Consider the following 24,071-nt stretch of genomic DNA (forward strand, 5'->3'; position numbering starts at 1 on the left):
CTACTTTCAGCCGATGCGACTTGTCTGTCGCTGAACAGTCGCTTTTTATGTATTCAGCACCTATGTATAATGTTGTAAAAATGCTCTAGAAGCTAAAGTCGCAGAAATGTCACACATATTTGGCCTGCAACTTTCTGTGCGACAAATTCAGACAGGAAAAATCAGTATAAATCCTTAGAAAATTATCCCCCAGTGTCTCCATCTGCTGGCGGTATTGAATAAGCATTGCTGCACTGATGGGGTATGCATTAGACGAAAAAAAAGAAGAAAAAGAAGAATAATACGCCCAGAAAAGAGGCGAAAAGGAGAAAAACGTAAAAAAACGTGAAAAAAAAGTAAGAGGAAGAGAAGGGAAAAAAAGGTGGAAATGGGTTTAAAAGTGATTTCGGCGGAGAAATATATATATATATATATATATATATATATATATATATATATATATATACGCGCACACACACACATATATATAAACGTATTCTCCGTTGAGATATTGCAGCCGCTGCTGTGTCCAGGCCCAGGAGCCTTAGCACTGTGCTGTGATGTCACTCAATACCACTGACATCACTAGGTGTAAACAACATCTCTCCTTTGCTGTGTATGTGACTATGGAGCTGTTTGGTGATGTCGTCTATTATGGCCTTCATAGAAGCAACAGGAGATTGTTGCATCCATCTAGAACCCTCAGAACTACAGTGCTATGATGTCACTCACTTCCACAGGCCTTGCAGAGTGTAAACAACAACAACCCAGCTTTGTTGTGTATGTAACCATAGGGATTTGTGATGTCACCTAGAACCTTCACAGCAGCGACAGCTTTATGAGGAGCATCAGCACTGCTCTGCCTGAGCAGAACCATCACCGCCATAGGTTGTCAAATAACCCGGATTTAACCCACACAGGTAAGTCCAATGGGGTGCAGGCATGTCCTCTATGCTTACAGCTTCCCGTGGGTGTTGGTTTGATACCGTTTGGGGACAGCCAAGGAGGCATCTGCAGGCAACAAAGGTAGGTGTGTGCTTGTGTGTGTGTTTCCTATGCAGATCCTAAGCCCAGTGTCACATGCAAGTAGGAGGAGTAAGAAGGGTTCCTGGCAAATCCGGGTTATGGATTGCATTTAAAAAGGCCCCGTGGGAGTGCAATGGGCCCCTGTCTTGCTGCTTAGCAATAATGGTATGGGTTTAGGTTCTGCTGTGTGTACTGGTGGTTGACTGCCCCCCAGCCCAGAGTGTGCATGGAAAATTGTCTGGCAGCCTCCCTGACAGCAAGCAGTGATAGTGCCCATGAAGGGGACCTTGTTGGGCCCGCCCCTTTCACGGTTATCGCTTCTCGGCCTTTTGGCTAAGATCAAGTGTAGTATCTGTTCTTATCAGTTTAATATCTGATACGTCCCCTATCTGGGGACCATATATTAAATGGATTTTTGAGAACGGGGGCCGATTTCGAAGCTTGCTTCCGTCGCCCTATGCATTGACCCGATATGGCAGTATCTTCGGGTACAGTGCACCACCCCCTTACAGGGTTAAAAAGAAAGATTCCTACTTTCATTGCTACCTGCTTGCTGGCTAGCCAGCTAGCCAGCCCTGTGGGCCTTGCTGCTGCAGCCAAAAAACAAAAGGTGGTGCTGCTGCTGCTGCTTCTGCTGCTTCTGCTTGTGTCTGGCCGCTGTTGGAGCGTCCAGGCACAGGACTTCTGCTGCTGCTGACTAAATGGCCTCCTTAATTGGATCATTTGAGTAGCCAGCACACCTGTGCAGGTAGGGCATGACATGATAGGCAGCTGCCTTGATAGCGGGTGGGTGCTGAATGTTCCTAATTGACAAAATAAGATTAATGCTTATGAAGAAATATAAAATCTCATCCCTTCCCCAATATCGCGCCACACCCCTACCCCTTAATTCCCTGGTTGAACTTGATGGACATATGTCTTTTTTCGACCGTACTAACTATGTAACTATGTAACATAACATGGGGGGGGGGGGGGGGGGTCTCCTGGCTGTTCACACAGGTGTGTCATTGCTGTACATTGACCATGCATTGCTTCTGTGGTATTGCAAAGGCAAAGACAAATGCTTCCAGCCATCCATTGCACTAATGGATTGGTCATCAGCTGGCTGTCTATGTCCCGCATCAATATAGACCAAAGTACAGAGGGTTAGGCTATGCTATTGTGCACCTACCTGATGCATCAGAAGGTGCGAGGCCCTTGCTAAATTCTGTGCACAGACTTTGAGATCTATACTTTAGACTGTATCTAAACCTGCTCCAACATGGACTGACATTCTGGCCTACTTTCAGCCGATGCGACTTGTCTGTCGCTGAACAGTCGCTTTTTATGTATTCAGCACCTATGTATAATGTTGTAAAAATGCTCTAGAAGCTAAAGTCGCAGAAATGTCACACATATTTGGCCTGCAACTTTCTGTGCGACAAATTCAGACAGGAAAAATCAGTATAAATCCTTAGAAAATTATCCCCCAGTGTCTCCATCTGCTGGCGGTATTGAATAAGCATTGCTGCACTGATGGGGTATGCATTAGACGAAAAAAAAGAAGAAAAAGAAGAATAATACGCCCAGAAAAGAGGCGAAAAGGAGAAAAACGTAAAAAAACGTGAAAAAAAAGTAAGAGGAAGAGAAGGGAAAAAAAGGTGGAAATGGGTTTAAAAGTGATTTCGGCGGAGAAATATATATATATATATATATATATATATATATATATATATATATATATACGCGCACACACACACATATATATAAACGTATTCTCCGTTGAGATATTGCAGCCGCTGCTGTGTCCAGGCCCAGGAGCCTTAGCACTGTGCTGTGATGTCACTCAATACCACTGACATCACTAGGTGTAAACAACATCTCTCCTTTGCTGTGTATGTGACTATGGAGCTGTTTGGTGATGTCGTCTATTATGGCCTTCATAGAAGCAACAGGAGATTGTTGCATCCATCTAGAACCCTCAGAACTACAGTGCTATGATGTCACTCACTTCCACAGGCCTTGCAGAGTGTAAACAACAACAACCCAGCTTTGTTGTGTATGTAACCATAGGGATTTGTGATGTCACCTAGAACCTTCACAGCAGCGACAGCTTTATGAGGAGCATCAGCACTGCTCTGCCTGAGCAGAACCATCACCGCCATAGGTTGTCAAATAACCCGGATTTAACCCACACAGGTAAGTCCAATGGGGTGCAGGCATGTCCTCTATGCTTACAGCTTCCCGTGGGTGTTGGTTTGATACCGTTTGGGGACAGCCAAGGAGGCATCTGCAGGCAACAAAGGTAGGTGTGTGCTTGTGTGTGTGTTTCCTATGCAGATCCTAAGCCCAGTGTCACATGCAAGTAGGAGGAGTAAGAAGGGTTCCTGGCAAATCCGGGTTATGGATTGCATTTAAAAAGGCCCCGTGGGAGTGCAATGGGCCCCTGTCTTGCTGCTTAGCAATAATGGTATGGGTTTAGGTTCTGCTGTGTGTACTGGTGGTTGACTGCCCCCCAGCCCAGAGTGTGCATGGAAAATTGTCTGGCAGCCTCCCTGACAGCAAGCAGTGATAGTGCCCATGAAGGGGACCTTGTTGGGCCCGCCCCTTTCACGGTTATCGCTTCTCGGCCTTTTGGCTAAGATCAAGTGTAGTATCTGTTCTTATCAGTTTAATATCTGATACGTCCCCTATCTGGGGACCATATATTAAATGGATTTTTGAGAACGGGGGCCGATTTCGAAGCTTGCTTCCGTCGCCCTATGCATTGACCCGATATGGCAGTATCTTCGGGTACAGTGCACCACCCCCTTACAGGGTTAAAAAGAAAGATTCCTACTTTCATTGCTACCTGCTTGCTGGCTAGCCAGCTAGCCAGCCCTGTGGGCCTTGCTGCTGCAGCCAAAAAACAAAAGGTGGTGCTGCTGCTGCTGCTTCTGCTTGTGTCTGGCCGCTGTTGGAGCGTCCAGGCACAGGACTTCTGCTGCTGCTGACTAAATGGCCTCCTTAATTGGATCATTTGAGTAGCCAGCACACCTGTGCAGGTAGGGCATGACATGATAGGCAGCTGCCTTGATAGCGGGTGGGTGCTGAATGTTCCTAATTGACAAAATAAGATTAATGCTTATGAAGAAATATAAAATCTCATCCCTTCCCCAATATCGCGCCACACCCCTACCCCTTAATTCCCTGGTTGAACTTGATGGACATATGTCTTTTTTCGACCGTACTAACTATGTAACTATGTAACATAACATGGGGGGGGGGGGGGGGTCTCCTGGCTGTTCACACAGGTGTGTCATTGCTGTACATTGACCATGCATTGCTTCTGTGGTATTGCAAAGGCAAAGACAAATGCTTCCAGCCATCCATTGCACTAATGGATTGGTCATCAGCTGGCTGTCTATGTCCCGCATCAATATAGACCAAAGTACAGAGGGTTAGGCTATGCTATTGTGCACCTACCTGATGCATCAGAAGGTGCGAGGCCCTTGCTAAATTCTGTGCACAGACTTTGAGATCTATACTTTAGACTGTATCTAAACCTGCTCCAACATGGACTGACATTCTGGCCTACTTTCAGCCGATGCGACTTGTCTGTCGCTGAACAGTCGCTTTTTATGTATTCAGCACCTATGTATAATGTTGTAAAAATGCTCTAGAAGCTAAAGTCGCAGAAATGTCACACATATTTGGCCTGCAACTTTCTGTGCGACAAATTCAGACAGGAAAAATCAGTATAAATCCTTAGAAAATTATCCCCCAGTGTCTCCATCTGCTGGCGGTATTGAATAAGCATTGCTGCACTGATGGGGTATGCATTAGACGAAAAAAAAGAAGAAAAAGAAGAATAATACGCCCAGAAAAGAGGCGAAAAGGAGAAAAACGTAAAAAAACGTGAAAAAAAAGTAAGAGGAAGAGAAGGGAAAAAAAGGTGGAAATGGGTTTAAAAGTGATTTCGGCGGAGAAATATATATATTATATATATATATATATATATATATATATATATATACGCGCACACACACACATATATATAAACGTATTCTCCGTTGAGATATTGCAGCCGCTGCTGTGTCCAGGCCCAGGAGCCTTAGCACTGTGCTGTGATGTCACTCAATACCACTGACATCACTAGGTGTAAACAACATCTCTCCTTTGCTGTGTATGTGACTATGGAGCTGTTTGGTGATGTCGTCTATTATGGCCTTCATAGAAGCAACAGGAGATTGTTGCATCCATCTAGAACCCTCAGAACTACAGTGCTATGATGTCACTCACTTCCACAGGCCTTGCAGAGTGTAAACAACAACAACCCAGCTTTGTTGTGTATGTAACCATAGGGATTTGTGATGTCACCTAGAACCTTCACAGCAGCGACAGCTTTATGAGGAGCATCAGCACTGCTCTGCCTGAGCAGAACCATCACCGCCATAGGTTGTCAAATAACCCGGATTTAACCCACACAGGTAAGTCCAATGGGGTGCAGGCATGTCCTCTATGCTTACAGCTTCCCGTGGGTGTTGGTTTGATACCGTTTGGGGACAGCCAAGGAGGCATCTGCAGGCAACAAAGGTAGGTGTGTGCTTGTGTGTGTGTTTCCTATGCAGATCCTAAGCCCAGTGTCACATGCAAGTAGGAGGAGTAAGAAGGGTTCCTGGCAAATCCGGGTTATGGATTGCATTTAAAAAGGCCCCGTGGGAGTGCAATGGGCCCCTGTCTTGCTGCTTAGCAATAATGGTATGGGTTTAGGTTCTGCTGTGTGTACTGGTGGTTGACTGCCCCCCAGCCCAGAGTGTGCATGGAAAATTGTCTGGCAGCCTCCCTGACAGCAAGCAGTGATAGTGCCCATGAAGGGGACCTTGTTGGGCCCGCCCCTTTCACGGTTATCGCTTCTCGGCCTTTTGGCTAAGATCAAGTGTAGTATCTGTTCTTATCAGTTTAATATCTGATACGTCCCCTATCTGGGGACCATATATTAAATGGATTTTTGAGAACGGGGGCCGATTTCGAAGCTTGCTTCCGTCGCCCTATGCATTGACCCGATATGGCAGTATCTTCGGGTACAGTGCACCACCCCCTTACAGGGTTAAAAATAAAGATTCCTACTTTCATTGCTACCTGCTTGCTGGCTAGCCAGCTAGCCAGCCCTGTGGGCCTTGCTGCTGCAGCCAAAAAACAAAAGGTGGTGCTGCTGCTGCTGCTTCTGCTGCTTCTGCTTGTGTCTGGCCGCTGTTGGAGCGTCCAGGCACAGGACTTCTGCTGCTGCTGACTAAATGGCCTCCTTAATTGGATCATTTGAGTAGCCAGCACACCTGTGCAGGTAGGGCATGACATGATAGGCAGCTGCCTTGATAGCGGGTGGGTGCTGAATGTTCCTAATTGACAAAATAAGATTAATGCTTATGAAGAAATATAAAATCTCATCCCTTCCCCAATATCGCGCCACACCCCTACCCCTTAATTCCCTGGTTGAACTTGATGGACATATGTCTTTTTTCGACCGTACTAACTATGTAACTATGTAACATAACATGGGGGGGGGGTCTCCTGGCTGTTCACACAGGTGTGTCATTGCTGTACATTGACCATGCATTGCTTCTGTGGTATTGCAAAGGCAAAGACAAATGCTTCCAGCCATCCATTGCACTAATGGATTGGTCATCAGCTGGCTGTCTATGTCCCGCATCAATATAGACCAAAGTACAGAGGGTTAGGCTATGCTATTGTGCACCTACCTGATGCATCAGAAGGTGCGAGGCCCTTGCTAAATTCTGTGCACAGACTTTGAGATCTATACTTTAGACTGTATCTAAACCTGCTCCAACATGGACTGACATTCTGGCCTACTTTCAGCCGATGCGACTTGTCTGTCGCTGAACAGTCGCTTTTTATGTATTCAGCACCTATGTATAATGTTGTAAAAATGCTCTAGAAGCTAAAGTCGCAGAAATGTCACACATATTTGGCCTGCAACTTTCTGTGCGACAAATTCAGACAGGAAAAATCAGTATAAATCCTTAGAAAATTATCCCCCAGTGTCTCCATCTGCTGGCGGTATTGAATAAGCATTGCTGCACTGATGGGGTATGCATTAGACGAAAAAAAAGAAGAAAAAGAAGAATAATACGCCCAGAAAAGAGGCGAAAAGGAGAAAAACGTAAAAAAACGTGAAAAAAAAGTAAGAGGAAGAGAAGGGAAAAAAAGGTGGAAATGGGTTTAAAAGTGATTTCGGCGGAGAAATATATATATATATATATATATATATATATATATATATATATATATATACGCGCACACACACACATATATATAAACGTATTCTCCGTTGAGATATTGCAGCCGCTGCTGTGTCCAGGCCCAGGAGCCTTAGCACTGTGCTGTGATGTCACTCAATACCACTGACATCACTAGGTGTAAACAACATCTCTCCTTTGCTGTGTATGTGACTATGGAGCTGTTTGGTGATGTCGTCTATTATGGCCTTCATAGAAGCAACAGGAGATTGTTGCATCCATCTAGAACCCTCAGAACTACAGTGCTATGATGTCACTCACTTCCACAGGCCTTGCAGAGTGTAAACAACAACAACCCAGCTTTGTTGTGTATGTAACCATAGGGATTTGTGATGTCACCTAGAACCTTCACAGCAGCGACAGCTTTATGAGGAGCATCAGCACTGCTCTGCCTGAGCAGAACCATCACCGCCATAGGTTGTCAAATAACCCGGATTTAACCCACACAGGTAAGTCCAATGGGGTGCAGGCATGTCCTCTATGCTTACAGCTTCCCGTGGGTGTTGGTTTGATACCGTTTGGGGACAGCCAAGGAGGCATCTGCAGGCAACAAAGGTAGGTGTGTGCTTGTGTGTGTGTTTCCTATGCAGATCCTAAGCCCAGTGTCACATGCAAGTAGGAGGAGTAAGAAGGGTTCCTGGCAAATCCGGGTTATGGATTGCATTTAAAAAGGCCCCGTGGGAGTGCAATGGGCCCCTGTCTTGCTGCTTAGCAATAATGGTATGGGTTTAGGTTCTGCTGTGTGTACTGGTGGTTGACTGCCCCCCAGCCCAGAGTGTGCATGGAAAATTGTCTGGCAGCCTCCCTGACAGCAAGCAGTGATAGTGCCCATGAAGGGGACCTTGTTGGGCCCGCCCCTTTCACGGTTATCGCTTCTCGGCCTTTTGGCTAAGATCAAGTGTAGTATCTGTTCTTATCAGTTTAATATCTGATACGTCCCCTATCTGGGGACCATATATTAAATGGATTTTTGAGAACGGGGGCCGATTTCGAAGCTTGCTTCCGTCGCCCTATGCATTGACCCGATATGGCAGTATCTTCGGGTACAGTGCACCACCCCCTTACAGGGTTAAAAAGAAAGATTCCTACTTTCATTGCTACCTGCTTGCTGGCTAGCCAGCTAGCCAGCCCTGTGGGCCTTGCTGCTGCAGCCAAAAAACAAAAGGTGGTGCTGCTGCTGCTGCTTCTGCTGCTTCTGCTTGTGTCTGGCCGCTGTTGGAGCGTCCAGGCACAGGACTTCTGCTGCTGCTGACTAAATGGCCTCCTTAATTGGATCATTTGAGTAGCCAGCACACCTGTGCAGGTAGGGCATGACATGATAGGCAGCTGCCTTGATAGCGGGTGGGTGCTGAATGTTCCTAATTGACAAAATAAGATTAATGCTTATGAAGAAATATAAAATCTCATCCCTTCCCCAATATCGCGCCACACCCCTACCCCTTAATTCCCTGGTTGAACTTGATGGACATATGTCTTTTTTCGACCGTACTAACTATGTAACTATGTAACATAACATGGGGGGGGGTCTCCTGGCTGTTCACACAGGTGTGTCATTGCTGTACATTGACCATGCATTGCTTCTGTGGTATTGCAAAGGCAAAGACAAATGCTTCCAGCCATCCATTGCACTAATGGATTGGTCATCAGCTGGCTGTCTATGTCCCGCATCAATATAGACCAAAGTACAGAGGGTTAGGCTATGCTATTGTGCACCTACCTGATGCATCAGAAGGTGCGAGGCCCTTGCTAAATTCTGTGCACAGACTTTGAGATCTATACTTTAGACTGTATCTAAACCTGCTCCAACATGGACTGACATTCTGGCCTACTTTCAGCCGATGCGACTTGTCTGTCGCTGAACAGTCGCTTTTTATGTATTCAGCACCTATGTATAATGTTGTAAAAATGCTCTAGAAGCTAAAGTCGCAGAAATGTCACACATATTTGGCCTGCAACTTTCTGTGCGACAAATTCAGACAGGAAAAATCAGTATAAATCCTTAGAAAATTATCCCCCAGTGTCTCCATCTGCTGGCGGTATTGAATAAGCATTGCTGCACTGATGGGGTATGCATTAGACGAAAAAAAAGAAGAAAAAGAAGAATAATACGCCCAGAAAAGAGGCGAAAAGGAGAAAAACGTAAAAAAAACGTGAAAAAAAAGTAAGAGGAAGAGAAGGGAAAAAAAGGTGGAAATGGGTTTAAAAGTGATTTCGGCGGAGAATATATATATATATATATATATATATATATATATATATATATATATACGCGCACACACACACATATATATAAACGTATTCTCCGTTGAGATATTGCAGCCGCTGCTGTGTCCAGGCCCAGGAGCCTTAGCACTGTGCTGTGATGTCACTCAATACCACTGACATCAGTAGGTGTAAACAACATCTCTCCTTTGCTGTGTATGTGACTATGGAGCTGTTTGGTGATGTCGTCTATTATGGCCTTCATAGAAGCAACAGGAGATTGTTGCATCCATCTAGAACCCTCAGAACTACAGTGCTATGATGTCACTCACTTCCACAGGCCTTGCAGAGTGTAAACAACAACAACCCAGCTTTGTTGTGTATGTAACCATAGGGATTTGTGATGTCACCTAGAACCTTCACAGCAGCGACAGCTTTATGAGGAGCATCAGCACTGCTCTGCCTGAGCAGAACCATCAACGCCATAGGTTGTCAAATAACCCGGATTTAACCCACACAGGTAAGTCCAATGGGGTGCAGGCATGTCCTCTATGCTTACAGCTTCCCGTGGGTGTTGGTTTGATACCGTTTGGGGACAGCCAAGGAGGCATCTGCAGGCAACAAAGGTAGGTGTGTGCTTGTGTGTGTGTTTCCTATGCAGATCCTAAGCCCAGTGTCACATGCAAGTAGGAGGAGTAAGAAGGGTTCCTGGCAAATCCGGGTTATGGATTGCATTTAAAAAGGCCCCGTGGGAGTGCAATGGGCCCCTGTCTTGCTGCTTAGCAATAATGGTATGGGTTTAGGTTCTGCTGTGTGTACTGGTGGTTGACTGCCCCCCAGCCCAGAGTGTGCATGGAAAATTGTCTGGCAGCCTCCCTGACAGCAAGCAGTGATAGTGCCCATGAAGGGGACCTTGTTGGGCCCGCCCCTTTCACGGTTATCGCTTCTCGGCCTTTTGGCTAAGATCAAGTGTAGTATCTGTTCTTATCAGTTTAATATCTGATACGTCCCCTATCTGGGGACCATATATTAAATGGATTTTTGAGAACGGGGGCCGATTTCGAAGCTTGCTTCCGTCGCCCTATGCATTGACCCGATATGGCAGTATCTTCGGGTACAGTGCACCACCCCCTTACAGGGTTAAAAAGAAAGATTCCTACTTTCATTGCTACCTGCTTGCTGGCTAGCCAGCTAGCCAGCCCTGTGGGCCTTGCTGCTGCAGCCAAAAAACAAAAGGTGGTGCTGCTGCTGCTGCTTCTGCTGCTTCTGCTTGTGTCTGGCCGCTGTTGGAGCGTCCAGGCACAGGACTTCTGCTGCTGCTGACTAAATGGCCTCCTTAATTGGATCATTTGAGTAGCCAGCACACCTGTGCAGGTAGGGCATGACATGATAGGCAGCTGCCTTGATAGCGGGTGGGTGCTGAATGTTCCTAATTGACAAAATAAGATTAATGCTTATGAAGAAATATAAAATCTCATCCCTTCCCCAATATCGCGCCACACCCCTACCCCTTAATTCCCTGGTTGAACTTGATGGACATATGTCTTTTTTCGACCGTACTAACTATGTAACTATGTAACATAACATGGGGGGGGGGTCTCCTGGCTGTTCACACAGGTGTGTCATTGCTGTACATTGACCATGCATTGCTTCTGTGGTATTGCAAAGGCAAAGACAAATGCTTCCAGCCATCCATTGCACTAATGGATTGGTCATCAGCTGGCTGTCTATGTCCCGCATCAATATAGACCAAAGTACAGAGGGTTAGGCTATGCTATTGTGCACCTACCTGATGCATCAGAAGGTGCGAGGCCCTTGCTAAATTCTGTGCACAGACTTTGAGATCTATACTTTAGACTGTATCTAAACCTGCTCCAACATGGACTGACATTCTGGCCTACTTTCAGCCGATGCGACTTGTCTGTCGCTGAACAGTCGCTTTTTATGTATTCAGCACCTATGTATAATGTTGTAAAAATGCTCTAGAAGCTAAAGTCGCAGAAATGTCACACATATTTGGCCTGCAACTTTCTGTGCGACAAATTCAGACAGGAAAAATCAGTATAAATCCTTAGAAAATTATCCCCCAGTGTCTCCATCTGCTGGCGGTATTGAATAAGCATTGCTGCACTGATGGGGTATGCATTAGACGAAAAAAAAGAAGAAAAAGAAGAATAATACGCCCAGAAAAGAGGCGAAAAGGAGAAAAACGTAAAAAAAACGTGAAAAAAAAGTAAGAGGAAGAGAAGGGAAAAAAAGGTGGAAATGGGTTTAAAAGTGATTTCGGCGGAGAATATATATATATATATATATATATATATATATATATATATATATACGCGCACACACACACATATATATAAACGTATTCTCCGTTGAGATATTGCAGCCGCTGCTGTGTCCAGGCCCAGGAGCCTTAGCACTGTGCTGTGATGTCACTCAATACCACTGACATCAGTAGGTGTAAACAACATCTCTCCTTTGCTGTGTATGTGACTATGGAGCTGTTTGGTGATGTCGTCTATTATGGCCTTCATAGAAGCAACAGGAGATTGTTGCATCCATCTAGAACCCTCAGAACTACAGTGCTATGATGTCACTCACTTCCACAGGCCTTGCAGAGTGTAAACAACAACAACCCAGCTTTGTTGTGTATGTAACCATAGGGATTTGTGATGTCACCTAGAACCTTCACAGCAGCGACAGCTTTATGAGGAGCATCAGCACTGCTCTGCCTGAGCAGAACCATCAACGCCATAGGTTGTCAAATAACCCGGATTTAACCCACACAGGTAAGTCCAATGGGGTGCAGGCATGTCCTCTATGCTTACAGCTTCCCGTGGGTGTTGGTTTGATACCGTTTGGGGACAGCCAAGGAGGCATCTGCAGGCAACAAAGGTAGGTGTGTGCTTGTGTGTGTGTTTCCTATGCAGATCCTAAGCCCAGTGTCACATGCAAGTAGGAGGAGTAAGAAGGGTTCCTGGCAAATCCGGGTTATGGATTGCATTTAAAAAGGCCCCGTGGGAGTGCAATGGGCCCCTGTCTTGCTGCTTAGCAATAATGGTATGGGTTTAGGTTCTGCTGTGTGTACTGGTGGTTGACTGCCCCCCAGCCCAGAGTGTGCATGGAAAATTGTCTGGCAGCCTCCCTGACAGCAAGCAGTGATAGTGCCCATGAAGGGGACCTTGTTGGGCCCGCCCCTTTCACGGTTATCGCTTCTCGGCCTTTTGGCTAAGATCAAGTGTAGTATCTGTTCTTATCAGTTTAATATCTGATACGTCCCCTATCTGGGGACCATATATTAAATGGATTTTTGAGAACGGGGGCCGATTTCGAAGCTTGCTTCCGTCGCCCTATGCATTGACCCGATATGGCAGTATCTTCGGGTACAGTGCACCACCCCCTTACAGGGTTAAAAAGAAAGATTCCTACTTTCATTGCTACCTGCTTGCTGGCTAGCCAGCTAGCCAGCCCTGTGGGCCTTGCTGCTGCAGCCAAAAAACAAAAGGTGGTGCTGCTGCTGCTGCTTCTGCTGCTTCTGCTTGTGTCTGGCCGCTGTTGGAGCGTCCAGGCACAGGACTTCTGCTGCTGCTGACTAAATGGCCTCCTTAATTGGATCATTTGAGTAGCCAGCACACCTGTGCAGGTAGGGCATGACATGATAGGCAGCTGCCTTGATAGCGGGTGGGTGCTGAATGTTCCTAATTGACAAAATAAGATTAATGCTTATGAAGAAATATAAAATCTCATCCCTTCCCCAATATCGCGCCACACCCCTACCCCTTAATTCCCTGGTTGAACTTGATGGACATATGTCTTTTTTCGACCGTACTAACTATGTAACTATGTAACATAACATGGGGGGGGGGTCTCCTGGCTGTTCACACAGGTGTGTCATTGCTGTACATTGACCATGCATTGCTTCTGTGGTATTGCAAAGGCAAAGACAAATGCTTCCAGCCATCCATTGCACTAATGGATTGGTCATCAGCTGGCTGTCTATGTCCCGCATCAATATAGACCAAAGTACAGAGGGTTAGGCTATGCTATTGTGCACCTACCTGATGCATCAGAAGGTGCGAGGCCCTTGCTAAATTCTGTGCACAGACTTTGAGATCTATACTTTAGACTGTATCTAAACCTGCTCCAACATGGACTGACATTCTGGCCTACTTTCAGCCGATGCGACTTGTCTGTCGCTGAACAGTCGCTTTTTATGTATTCAGCACCTATGTATAATGTTGTAAAAATGCTCTAGAAGCTAAAGTCGCAGAAATGTCACACATATTTGGCCTGCAACTTTCTGTGCGACAAATTCAGACAGGAAAAATCAGTATAAATCCTTAGAAAATTATCCCCCAGTGTCTCCATCTGCTGGCGGTATTGAATAAGCATTGCTGCACTGATGGGGTATGCATTAGACGAAAAAAAAGAAGAAAAAGAAGAATAATACGCCCAGAAAAGAGGCGAAAAGGAGAAAAACGTAAAAAAACGTGAAAAAAAAGTAAGAGGAAGAGAAGGGAAAAAAAGGTGGAAATGGGTTTAAAAGTGATTTCGGCGGAGAAATATATATATATATATATATATATATATACGCGCACACACACACATATATATAAACGTATTCTCCGTTGAGATATTGCAGCCGCTGCTGTGTCCAGGCCCAGGAGCCTTAGCACTGTGCTGTGATGTCACTCAATACCACTGACATCACTAGGTGTAAACAACATCTCTCCTTTGCTGTGTATGTGACTATGGAGCTGTTTGGTGATGTCGTCTATTATGGCCTTCATAGAAGCAACAGGAGATTGTTGCATCCATCTAGAACCCTCAGAACTACAGTGCTATGATGTCACTCACTTCCACAGGCCTTGCAGAGTGTAAACAACAACAACCCAGCTTTGTTGTGTATGTAACCATAGGGATTTGTGATGTCACCTAGAACCTTCACAGCAGCGACAGCTTTATGAGGAGCATCAGCACTGCTCTGCCTGAGCAGAACCATCACCGCCATAGGTTGTCAAATAACCCGGATTTAACCCACACAGGTAAGTCCAATGGGGTGCAGGCATGTCCTCTATGCTTACAGCTTCCCGTGGGTGTTGGTTTGATACCGTTTGGGGACAGCCAAGGAGGCATCTGCAGGCAACAAAGGTAGGTGTGTGCTTGTGTGTGTGTTTCCTATGCAGATCCTAAGCCCAGTGTCACATGCAAGTAGGAGGAGTAAGAAGGGTTCCTGGCAAATCCGGGTTATGGATTGCATTTAAAAAGGCCCCGTGGGAGTGCAATGGGCCCCTGTCTTGCTGCTTAGCAATAATGGTATGGGTTTAGGTTCTGCTGTGTGTACTGGTGGTTGACTGCCCCCCAGCCCAGAGTGTGCATGGAAAATTGTCTGGCAGCCTCCCTGACAGCAAGCAGTGATAGTGCCCATGAAGGGGACCTTGTTGGGCCCGCCCCTTTCACGGTTATCGCTTCTCGGCCTTTTGGCTAAGATCAAGTGTAGTATCTGCATTTGGTCTGGTCGGAAGGTGTCTGTGGTACCCCGCTTCTCGGCCTTGGGGGATTGTCTCTCCTTACGGAGGGACTTCACCCCCTTGCTGCTATTGGGGAGCGGGCTTAGTCCACGGACAACGGGTTGCGATCCCCCTGTCTCTGGGACCTTGTGTCTCAGAAGGCATTTTCGGTACGTTGAGCGTTACCTGTAGCTTCGGAAGCACCTAGGGTACCCCCGACCTCTGCCTTGGGTAAGGGTTCCGCTTTTATAGCGGGATTCCGAGCCCCTGCTGCTATTGGGGAAGGGGCTTAGTCCCTGGGTGTGGAAGATGCCGTTCTCCTGGGCTTTCCCCTCTGGGGAAATGTCGATGCGAAATACCATCCGCATAGAGGTGTCGGAGAGCCATCGTCAGTTGAAGAACCTCCGCTTCATTGCGGAGGTGATTCTTCTTGACTACTTCCGCCTCAATAGGGAGGACATCCTGTGTCTAAATGACCAGGAAAGCCGTGGCCTGTATACCGTCACCTTCACGGCCACGGCGTGTTGCGATAACATCTATGCAACCTTGTCTGGTGCGGACCAGAGGGACGATCGACTCGACGGTCTTTCGTTCCAGTTCCTCTATGGTGAGGAACATATACCGTTGGTGGTGGCTATGCACAGCCCTCATGTGACCACGGAGGATATAGCCACTTTTCTTCGGCGATACTGCGAAGAGGTGCGATTCGCAAACAAAATCTTGAACTCCGTGCGGTTCTGGAACGGCAAGAGGAAGTTCTGGGTCAAGCTCCGTAAGGATCCCGGTGGTATTGGGGGTCTTTGCCATCCGCCCCCAAATTTTGCCATCGGGAGAGTTCGGGGCTTCCTGTTCTATCCTCAAATGCCTATGTATTGCCGAAATTGCTTGAGGTTTGGCCACACCCAGGAGACCTGCGGCGCGGAGCGTGTGATTCGCTGCAATAGGTGTGGCCAAGAAGGTCACATAGCCTCAAGATGTAGCCATACGATAAGGTGCAACCTCTGCGGAGAGGAAAAACACGATTTTAATTCCTGTCCCCATAAAGCAAAAACTACGATGGGTGGGTCAAGGCTGGGCCCACCCAAAGAGGGGACAGGACAAAAGACGTCCTTTTTTAAGATGCCCAAACCCCAGATGGCAGGTACTGATGGGTCCAGGCCCAAGACCTCTGGTGCTCCATCGGGGGGCCCACCGGTGGTAGTGCTAGGGGGAGGCCATGGGGATTCCACGAAGCCCGGGCGGGTGATCGAGTTTACTGCCCGGGAAATTGAAAGACGTCGATCGACTTCCTACCTGGCTCAAGAGCCCGCCGAAACTTCTGAAGGGGGCTCACCTGTGGCGGGTGGCAGCCGACGGGCCTCGGTGGGGGCAAAAGTGGACCCAAAATTGCAGCATAAGCCAGGTACTGGCTTGGCCCAGGGTCGCCCTGCTCCGGACGAAGAGGCCCCGGTGAAAGCCCGCCGGAAGGGGAGCCAGGTGGCCAGGTCTGAGCCCGGTCCTGTTACTCCGCCTATACAGGACAGGGCCAAGAAGACAAGTGGCGCCAAACCAGGGTTTGCTGCCCCGCCAGCAGTGGACCCGGTGGGTAAAACTGGCCATCGTCGATCGATGGGGAAGTTGGAGCAACAGTCCTCAGCAACGCTTGCTGGGGAACAAGCGATGAAAACTTCCCAAGGTAGCGGCAAAGGTTCCGGAAAAGAGGCCTCACAGGCCCCTGTGCAGCAGTTCCAGTCGTCAAATGATGAAAGAAGACGCAGATCCATCAGCCGGGGGCCAGAGATTACATCGAGTGAGAGCAACACAGAGGATATGGACAGCAGTGTGACATTTAAAAGACAAAGAGAAGAAGAAGAGGAAGACATTCAAAGGAAAGCGGCGTGCCGTAGTTCGGACGAGAGCGAGCTCAGGGTCGGGGCATCATCGATCTCAAGCTCCGACCCTCAGAACATCAAGGAGCTGATGACCCCGCAGGCGGGGGATGACGGTACGCAGCTTATTATTGACTTTGATTCTCCAAGCACGGACTCTCCATAAACTATGCCTATCCCTGTAAAAATTGCCTCACTCAATGTGAGGTCCTTAAAGAGCCCTGATCGCAGGGCTGCTTTATTTTCTTATCTAGAGACATGTGACTTTGACCTTTGCCTGCTACAAGAATGTGGAATCCCTAGTAAAATGGACTATAAAGACTTAAAAGAAGACTGGAAGCTGGGCCCATCCATATGGTCCGGTGCAAATGACTGTCGTTCTGTGGGTGTTGGGCTGCTCTGCCGAGGCCAGTCCTTTTCTATTCATACAGTAACTGAGATTGTGCCTGGCAGAGCTCTTTTAATTCATCTATATTTTAATGGACTTTTAATTCGTGTTTTAAATGTGTATGCCCCTCCTGATAAACAGGAGCGGGCAGAACTATTTGAAATTTTACCACTGTTTTGTGTTGGGTCTTCCCCCCTGCTGGTGGGAGGTGATTTTAACTGCATACGTGATGGGGAACACCGGCAGGGTGGGGATATTAATCGTAAAGACCGCACTTCTTACCTGCTTAAAAATTTTATTGATGATTTTAATTTGAAAGATTGCTGGAAGGATCTCTTGCCGGAGGACCCGGGTGCCACATGGTCCAATGGAAGAGTGAGCTCCAGAATCGATTTTATTTTTTCCTCTAGAGCTTTTAAACCCCTGAAATGCACGCTCGAGCAGAATATCTTCTCTGATCATAAGCTCCTCTTGGTGGGCCTGGAGCTAGAGGGGGAGCAAAAAGCAAAAAGGGGCCTCTGGAGATTAAACACCACACTCCTAGAGGACCCTGAGATAAAAGAGGAGTTTGTGCGGACCTACCAATGCTGGCAATCACAAAGAAAACCCCACGAGCCTATGCTGCACTGGTGGGAGGGCACCAAATCTAAAATCAGATTTTTTTTTATCAAAGCAGGTAAGAAGAAGGCAAAAATGGAAAAACAGTGGTTTTATGTTCTTAACATGCGTTTAAATGTACTTTTTAAATTGAAAGAAGCTGGTATGGATGTAGAAAATGATATTTTAAACCTTAAAACTGAAATAAAACATGCCATAGAAAAGAAAGGGAAACAAATCATTTTTAACTCACATGTGCAGCACCTGGAGGAGGGCGAGAAATGTTCCCGTTTCTTTTTTAAAAAAGTGATGAATAGGAGGGATATCATCCAAAACCTTGAGGGTGAATCCACTCCAAAAGGCATGTTAGATGCAGTTTTTAACTTCTACCAGCTTCTTTTTAATAAGAAAGATCTTAATCCATCCTTTTTAGAACATGTTCTTAATTCCCTTGATTTTAAGCTAGATGTTTTAGACCAGGAGGTTTTATCCCGTGATCTTAACTTAGATGAACTTTTATTTGTTTTTAAAAGTTTTTCTAGTGGGAAGGCCCCTGGGGAAGATGGTTTACCCATCGAATTTTATTTAGCTTTTTGGGATATTTTAAAGGATGATATGGTTTTATTGTATAAAGAAACTTTTATTGTTAATGAACTTCCCCCTTCCTGGAGGAGGGGGATTGTATCATTACTTTTTAAAAAGGGTGAAAAGGATATGCTAAAAAATTGGCGCCCCATCACACTTTTAAATGTCGATTATAAAGTTTTAGCCAAGTTATTAGCTGTCCGTTTTAAACCTTTTATTCATAAATTAATTCACCCAAATCAGGTTTGTGGGGTACCTGGAAGGTCTATAGCTGAATCCCTAAATATTTTAAGAGATGTTTTATGGTATTTTAAGGATAGAAATCAAACTGTAGCAATTTTATCCTTAGACTTTGAAAAAGCCTTTGATAGGGTCTCCCATGAATACCTGTTTTTAGTTCTTAAAAAGATGGCAGTGCCTGAAACGATTTTAAGCCGAATCATGCTTTTATACCGATCCTGTTTTAGTCAAGTCTCTGTTAATGGCTTTTTAACCAGCGGTGTTCCTCTTTTATCAGGTGTCAAACAGGGCTGCCCCCTGTCCCCACTCCTTTTTATTTGCGCAATCGAACCACTGATGGCCCTCCTCAGAAAAGACCGGGTAGTAAGAGGCGTACCGATACCTGGTGGAGGAGGGACCCATCTAAAGGTGTTGGGGTACATGGATGATGTCACCATACTGTGCCCGGACTCTCCATCCATGAGGGGGGCATTGAGGAACACCAGCTATTTCTGCGAGGTCTCTGGTTTTAAGCTAAACACAGATAAATGTGACTGTTTTTATATTGGCTCCTGGGATTCATCCATCACCCCAGGAGTCACAATGCAACAGGATCAAATTAAAGTTTTAGGTATTGTTTTTAACCAGGTCAATGATGGGAGCCCTAACTGGGATTCAGCTATAGCTAAGATGGAGAAGAAGATTTTAATGTGGAATCTTAGAAACCTTACCATGGAGGGGAAGATTTTAATAATAAAGATGGTTTTACTCCCTATTATGCTATACATTGCCATGGTATTTCCTCCATCTATTTTATACATTAAAAAAGTAACTAGAATTGTTTTTACTTTTTTATGGGGTTCAAAAATGGAGAAATTAAAGCGTGATTTTATGTACAAAAGTAAAGATAATGGCGGGAAAGATGTTCCTAACCTTTTTACTTTCTTTTACATAAAGTATTTCTGTTTCTGTTTTAAAATTATTAAATCCGATGGCATTTTTAGCTGCTTTTTAAGGTACGCTGCGGGCATGGTTTTTAAAAGATGGTTGCGCATCCCTCTGAACGCTCCGGTGCTTCTGTGTCCCCCAAAACATTATGTGGTGTTGGAAAAGACAGTCAGGCTCCTAGGTCTCCAAGATTTGGAGCCTGACATACTGGGGGACCAGAGAAAGGTATCAAAGGTCCTCAGGCGGAGTGAGGTTACCCTGGCAGTGTCCAATTTCACACAGGCAAGATCCAAAAAGGTATGGCGGAACGTGTACGGGAAGTTTCTGGCGAATGTACACAGGGATCTTGCCTGGGCAATCGTCCACCAGTGCCTCCCTACTCGTGAGTTCCAGCACAGGCGAGGACTGGTGGCGAGAGCCAAGTGCCCGAGAGATGGCTGCGGAGTGGACGAAACGGTGCTGCACATATTTTGGAACTGCCCTTTTGCACGGGAGCTTTGGAGGAAGGTAGGCCCACTTTTGAAGTGGGCCTGCGGCCTAAAAGATTTTAATCACGAATGTGTCTTTTACGGTCTTTTTAACTGCCCCAATTTTAAACAGCAGATGATCTGCTGGATGATTATTAATTGTTTTAAAAATGCCATCTGGAAAGTTAGGAACATCTTACTTTTTAAACATGATTTTATTGATGTTAAAAACTGTATAAAGCTGGCCCTGAGTGAGATGTACATCTATTACCTAAGAGACAAGAAACAGTTGGGGGCCAGCGAGGCAGCATCCATGTGGTGTCTGCCTCTATGGAACGAAATAACAGTATAATCAGTTTTTATGACATTTGTATAATGTTTTATCCTGCCATTTTTATTTTTTCTCCTTTTATTACTGGTTTTATTATTTGTATTTTAAAACTTTTGTGAACCTTTTATTATTTTGCATTTTAAATTTTGTATGGTTTCTTATTTATTCAATAAAATTTTGTTGAAACCTTATCTGTTCTTATCAGTTTAATATCTGATACGTCCCCTATCTGGGGACCATATATTAAATGGATTTTTGAGAACGGGGGCCGATTTCGAAGCTTGCTTCCGTCGCCCTATGCATTGACCCGATATGGCAGTATCTTCGGGTACAGTGCACCACCCCCTTACAGGGTTAAAAAGAAAGATTCCTACTTTCATTGCTACCTGCTTGCTGGCTAGCCAGCTAGCCAGCCCTGTGGGCCTTGCTGCTGCAGCCAAAAAACAAAAGGTGGTGCTGCTGCTGCTGCTTCTGCTGCTTCTGCTTGTGTCTGGCCGCTGTTGGAGCGTCCAGGCACAGGACTTCTGCTGCTGCTGACTAAATGGCCTCCTTAATTGGATCATTTGAGTAGCCAGCACACCTGTGCAGGTAGGGCATGACATGATAGGCAGCTGCCTTGATAGCGGGTGGGTGCTGAATGTTCCTAATTGACAAAATAAGATTAATGCTTATGAAGAAATATAAAATCTCATCCCTTCCCCAATATCGCGCCACACCCCTACCCCTTAATTCCCTGGTTGAACTTGATGGACATATGTCTTTTTTCGACCGTACTAACTATGTAACTATGTAACATAACATGGGGGGGGGGTCTCCTGGCTGTTCACACAGGTGTGTCATTGCTGTACATTGACCATGCATTGCTTCTGTGGTATTGCAAAGGCAAAGACAAATGCTTCCAGCCATCCATTGCACTAATGGATTGGTCATCAGCTGGCTGTCTATGTCCCGCATCAATATAGACCAAAGTACAGAGGGTTAGGCTATGCTATTGTGCACCTACCTGATGCATCAGAAGGTGCGAGGCCCTTGCTAAATTCTGTGCACAGACTTTGAGATCTATACTTTAGACTGTATCTAAACCTGCTCCAACATGGACTGACATTCTGGCCTACTTTCAGCCGATGCGACTTGTCTGTCGCTGAACAGTCGCTTTTTATGTATTCAGCACCTATGTATAATGTTGTAAAAATGCTCTAGAAGCTAAAGTCGCAGAAATGTCACACATATTTGGCCTGCAACTTTCTGTGCGACAAATTCAGACAGGAAAAATCAGTATAAATCCTTAGAAAATTATCCCCCAGTGTCTCCATCTGCTGGCGGTATTGAATAAGCATTGCTGCACTGATGGGGTATGCATTAGACGAAAAAAAAGAAGAAAAAGAAGAATAATACGCCCAGAAAAGAGGCGAAAAGGAGAAAAACGTAAAAAAACGTGAAAAAAAAGTAAGAGGAAGAGAAGGGAAAAAAAGGTGGAAATGGGTTTAAAAGTGATTTCGGCGGAGAATATATATATATATATATATATATATATATATATATATATATACGCGCACACACACACATATATATAAACGTATTCTCCGTTGAGATATTGCAGCCGCTGCTGTGTCCAGGCCCAGGAGCCTTAGCACTGTGCTGTGATGTCACTCAATACCACTGACATCACTAGGTGTAAACAACATCTCTCCTTTGCTGTGTATGTGACTATGGAGCTGTTTGGTGATGTCGTCTATTATGGCCTTCATAGAAGCAACAGGAGATTGTTGCATCCATCTAGAACCCTCAGAACTACAGTGCTATGATGTCACTCACTTCCACAGGCCTTGCAGAGTGTAAACAACAACAACCCAGCTTTGTTGTGTATGTAACCATAGGGATTTGTGATGTCACCTAGAACCTTCACAGCAGCGACAGCTTTATGAGGAGCATCAGCACTGCTCTGCCTGAGCAGAACCATCACCGCCATAGGTTGTCAAATAACCCGGATTTAACCCACACAGGTAAGTCCAATGGGGTGCAGGCATGTCCTCTATGCTTACAGCTTCCCGTGGGTGTTGGTTTGATACCGTTTGGGGACAGCCAAGGAGGCATCTGCAGGCAACAAAGGTAGGTGTGTGCTTGTGTGTGTGTTTCCTATGCAGATCCTAAGCCCAGTGTCACATGCAAGTAGGAGGAGTAAGAAGGGTTCCTGGCAAATCCGGGTTATGGATTGCATTTAAAAAGGCCCCGTGGGAGTGCAATGGGCCCCTGTCTTGCTGCTTAGCAATAATGGTATGGGTTTAGGTTCTGCTGTGTGTACTGGTGGTTGACTGCCCCCCAGCCCAGAGTGTGCATGGAAAATTGTCTGGCAGCCTCCCTGACAGCAAGCAGTGATAGTGCCCATGAAGGGGACCTTGTTGGGCCCGCCCCTTTCACGGTTATCGCTTCTCGGCCTTTTGGCTAAGATCAAGTGTAGTATCTGTTCTTATCAGTTTAATATCTGATACGTCCCCTATCTGGGGACCATATATTAAATGGATTTTTGAGAACGGGGGCCGATTTCGAAGCTTGCTTCCGTCGCCCTATGCATTGACCCGATATGGCAGTATCTTCGGGTACAGTGCACCACCCCCTTACAGGGTTAAAAAGAAAGATTCCTACTTTCATTGCTACCTGCTTGCTGGCTAGCCAGCTAGCCAGCCCTGTGGGCCTTGCTGCTGCAGCCAAAAAACAAAAGGTGGTGCTGCTGCTGCTGCTTCTGCTTGTGTCTGGCCGCTGTTGGAGCGTCCAGGCACAGGACTTCTGCTGCTGCTGACTAAATGGCCTCCTTAATTGGATCATTTGAGTAGCCAGCACACCTGTGCAGGTAGGGCATGACATGATAGGCAGCTGCCTTGATAGCGGGTGGGTGCTGAATGTTCCTAATTGACAAAATAAGATTAATGCTTATGAAGAAATATAAAATCTCATCCCTTCCCCAATATCGCGCCACACCCCTACCCCTTAATTCCCTGGTTGAACTTGATGGACATATGTCTTTTTTCGACCGTACTAACTATGTAACTATGTAACATAACATGGGGGGGGGGGGGGGTCTCCTGGCTGTTCACACAGGTGTGTCATTGCTGTACATTGACCATGCATTGCTTCTGTGGTATTGCAAAGGCAAAGACAAATGCTTCCAGCCATCCATTGCACTAATGGATTGGTCATCAGCTGGCTGTCTATGTCCCGCATCAATATAGACCAAAGTACAGAGGGTTAGGCTATGCTATTGTGCACCTACCTGATGCATCAGAAGGTGCGAGGCCCTTGCTAAATTCTGTGCACAGACTTTGAGATCTATACTTTAGACTGTATCTAAACCTGCTCCAACATGGACTGACATTCTGGCCTACTTTCAGCCGATGCGACTTGTCTGTCGCTGAACAGTCGCTTTTTATGTATTCAGCACCTATGTATAATGTTGTAAAAATGCTCTAGAAGCTAAAGTCGCAGAAATGTCACACATATTTGGCCTGCAACTTTCTGTGCGACAAATTCAGACAGGAAAAATCAGTATAAATCCTTAGAAAATTATCCCCCAGTGTCTCCATCTGCTGGCGGTATTGAATAAGCATTGCTGCACTGATGGGGTATGCATTAGACGAAAAAAAAGAAGAAAAAGAAGAATAATACGCCCAGAAAAGAG

At 45.9% G+C, this 24,071-nt stretch overlaps 8 non-coding genes and 1 pseudogene across 8 annotated transcripts; all 9 read left to right on the forward strand.

The window, feature by feature from the left end:
• Nucleotides 1-1,318: 1,318 nt before the first annotated feature.
• On the forward strand, nucleotides 1,319-1,509 carry LOC130339132 (U2 spliceosomal RNA). Its single transcript, XR_008879552.1, has one exon. It is a non-coding gene; the product is annotated as a U2 spliceosomal RNA (small nuclear RNA).
• A 2,093-nt stretch (nucleotides 1,510-3,602) lies between these two features.
• LOC130339134 (U2 spliceosomal RNA) lies at nucleotides 3,603-3,793 on the forward strand. The gene has a single exon (XR_008879553.1). It is a non-coding gene; the product is annotated as a U2 spliceosomal RNA (small nuclear RNA).
• Nucleotides 3,794-5,872: 2,079 nt separating this feature from the next.
• On the forward strand, nucleotides 5,873-6,063 carry LOC130339135 (U2 spliceosomal RNA). The gene has a single exon (XR_008879554.1). It is a non-coding gene; the product is annotated as a U2 spliceosomal RNA (small nuclear RNA).
• Nucleotides 6,064-8,148: 2,085 nt separating this feature from the next.
• LOC130339137 (U2 spliceosomal RNA) lies at nucleotides 8,149-8,339 on the forward strand. Its single transcript, XR_008879556.1, has one exon. It is a non-coding gene; the product is annotated as a U2 spliceosomal RNA (small nuclear RNA).
• A 2,082-nt stretch (nucleotides 8,340-10,421) lies between these two features.
• Nucleotides 10,422-10,612, forward strand: LOC130339138 (U2 spliceosomal RNA). The gene has a single exon (XR_008879557.1). It is a non-coding gene; the product is annotated as a U2 spliceosomal RNA (small nuclear RNA).
• A 2,081-nt stretch (nucleotides 10,613-12,693) lies between these two features.
• On the forward strand, nucleotides 12,694-12,884 carry LOC130339139 (U2 spliceosomal RNA). The gene has a single exon (XR_008879558.1). It is a non-coding gene; the product is annotated as a U2 spliceosomal RNA (small nuclear RNA).
• Nucleotides 12,885-14,949: 2,065 nt separating this feature from the next.
• On the forward strand, nucleotides 14,950-15,167 carry LOC130339190 (U2 spliceosomal RNA; annotated as a pseudogene).
• A 5,389-nt stretch (nucleotides 15,168-20,556) lies between these two features.
• On the forward strand, nucleotides 20,557-20,742 carry LOC130339186 (U2 spliceosomal RNA). The gene has a single exon (XR_008879601.1). It is a non-coding gene; the product is annotated as a U2 spliceosomal RNA (small nuclear RNA).
• Nucleotides 20,743-22,820: 2,078 nt separating this feature from the next.
• Nucleotides 22,821-23,011, forward strand: LOC130339140 (U2 spliceosomal RNA). The gene has a single exon (XR_008879559.1). It is a non-coding gene; the product is annotated as a U2 spliceosomal RNA (small nuclear RNA).
• Nucleotides 23,012-24,071: the final 1,060 nt, after the last annotated feature.

This window comes from Hyla sarda, unplaced genomic scaffold (assembly GCF_029499605.1).
Source record: "Hyla sarda isolate aHylSar1 unplaced genomic scaffold, aHylSar1.hap1 scaffold_537, whole genome shotgun sequence".
NCBI lineage: Eukaryota > Metazoa > Chordata > Amphibia > Anura > Hylidae > Hyla > Hyla sarda.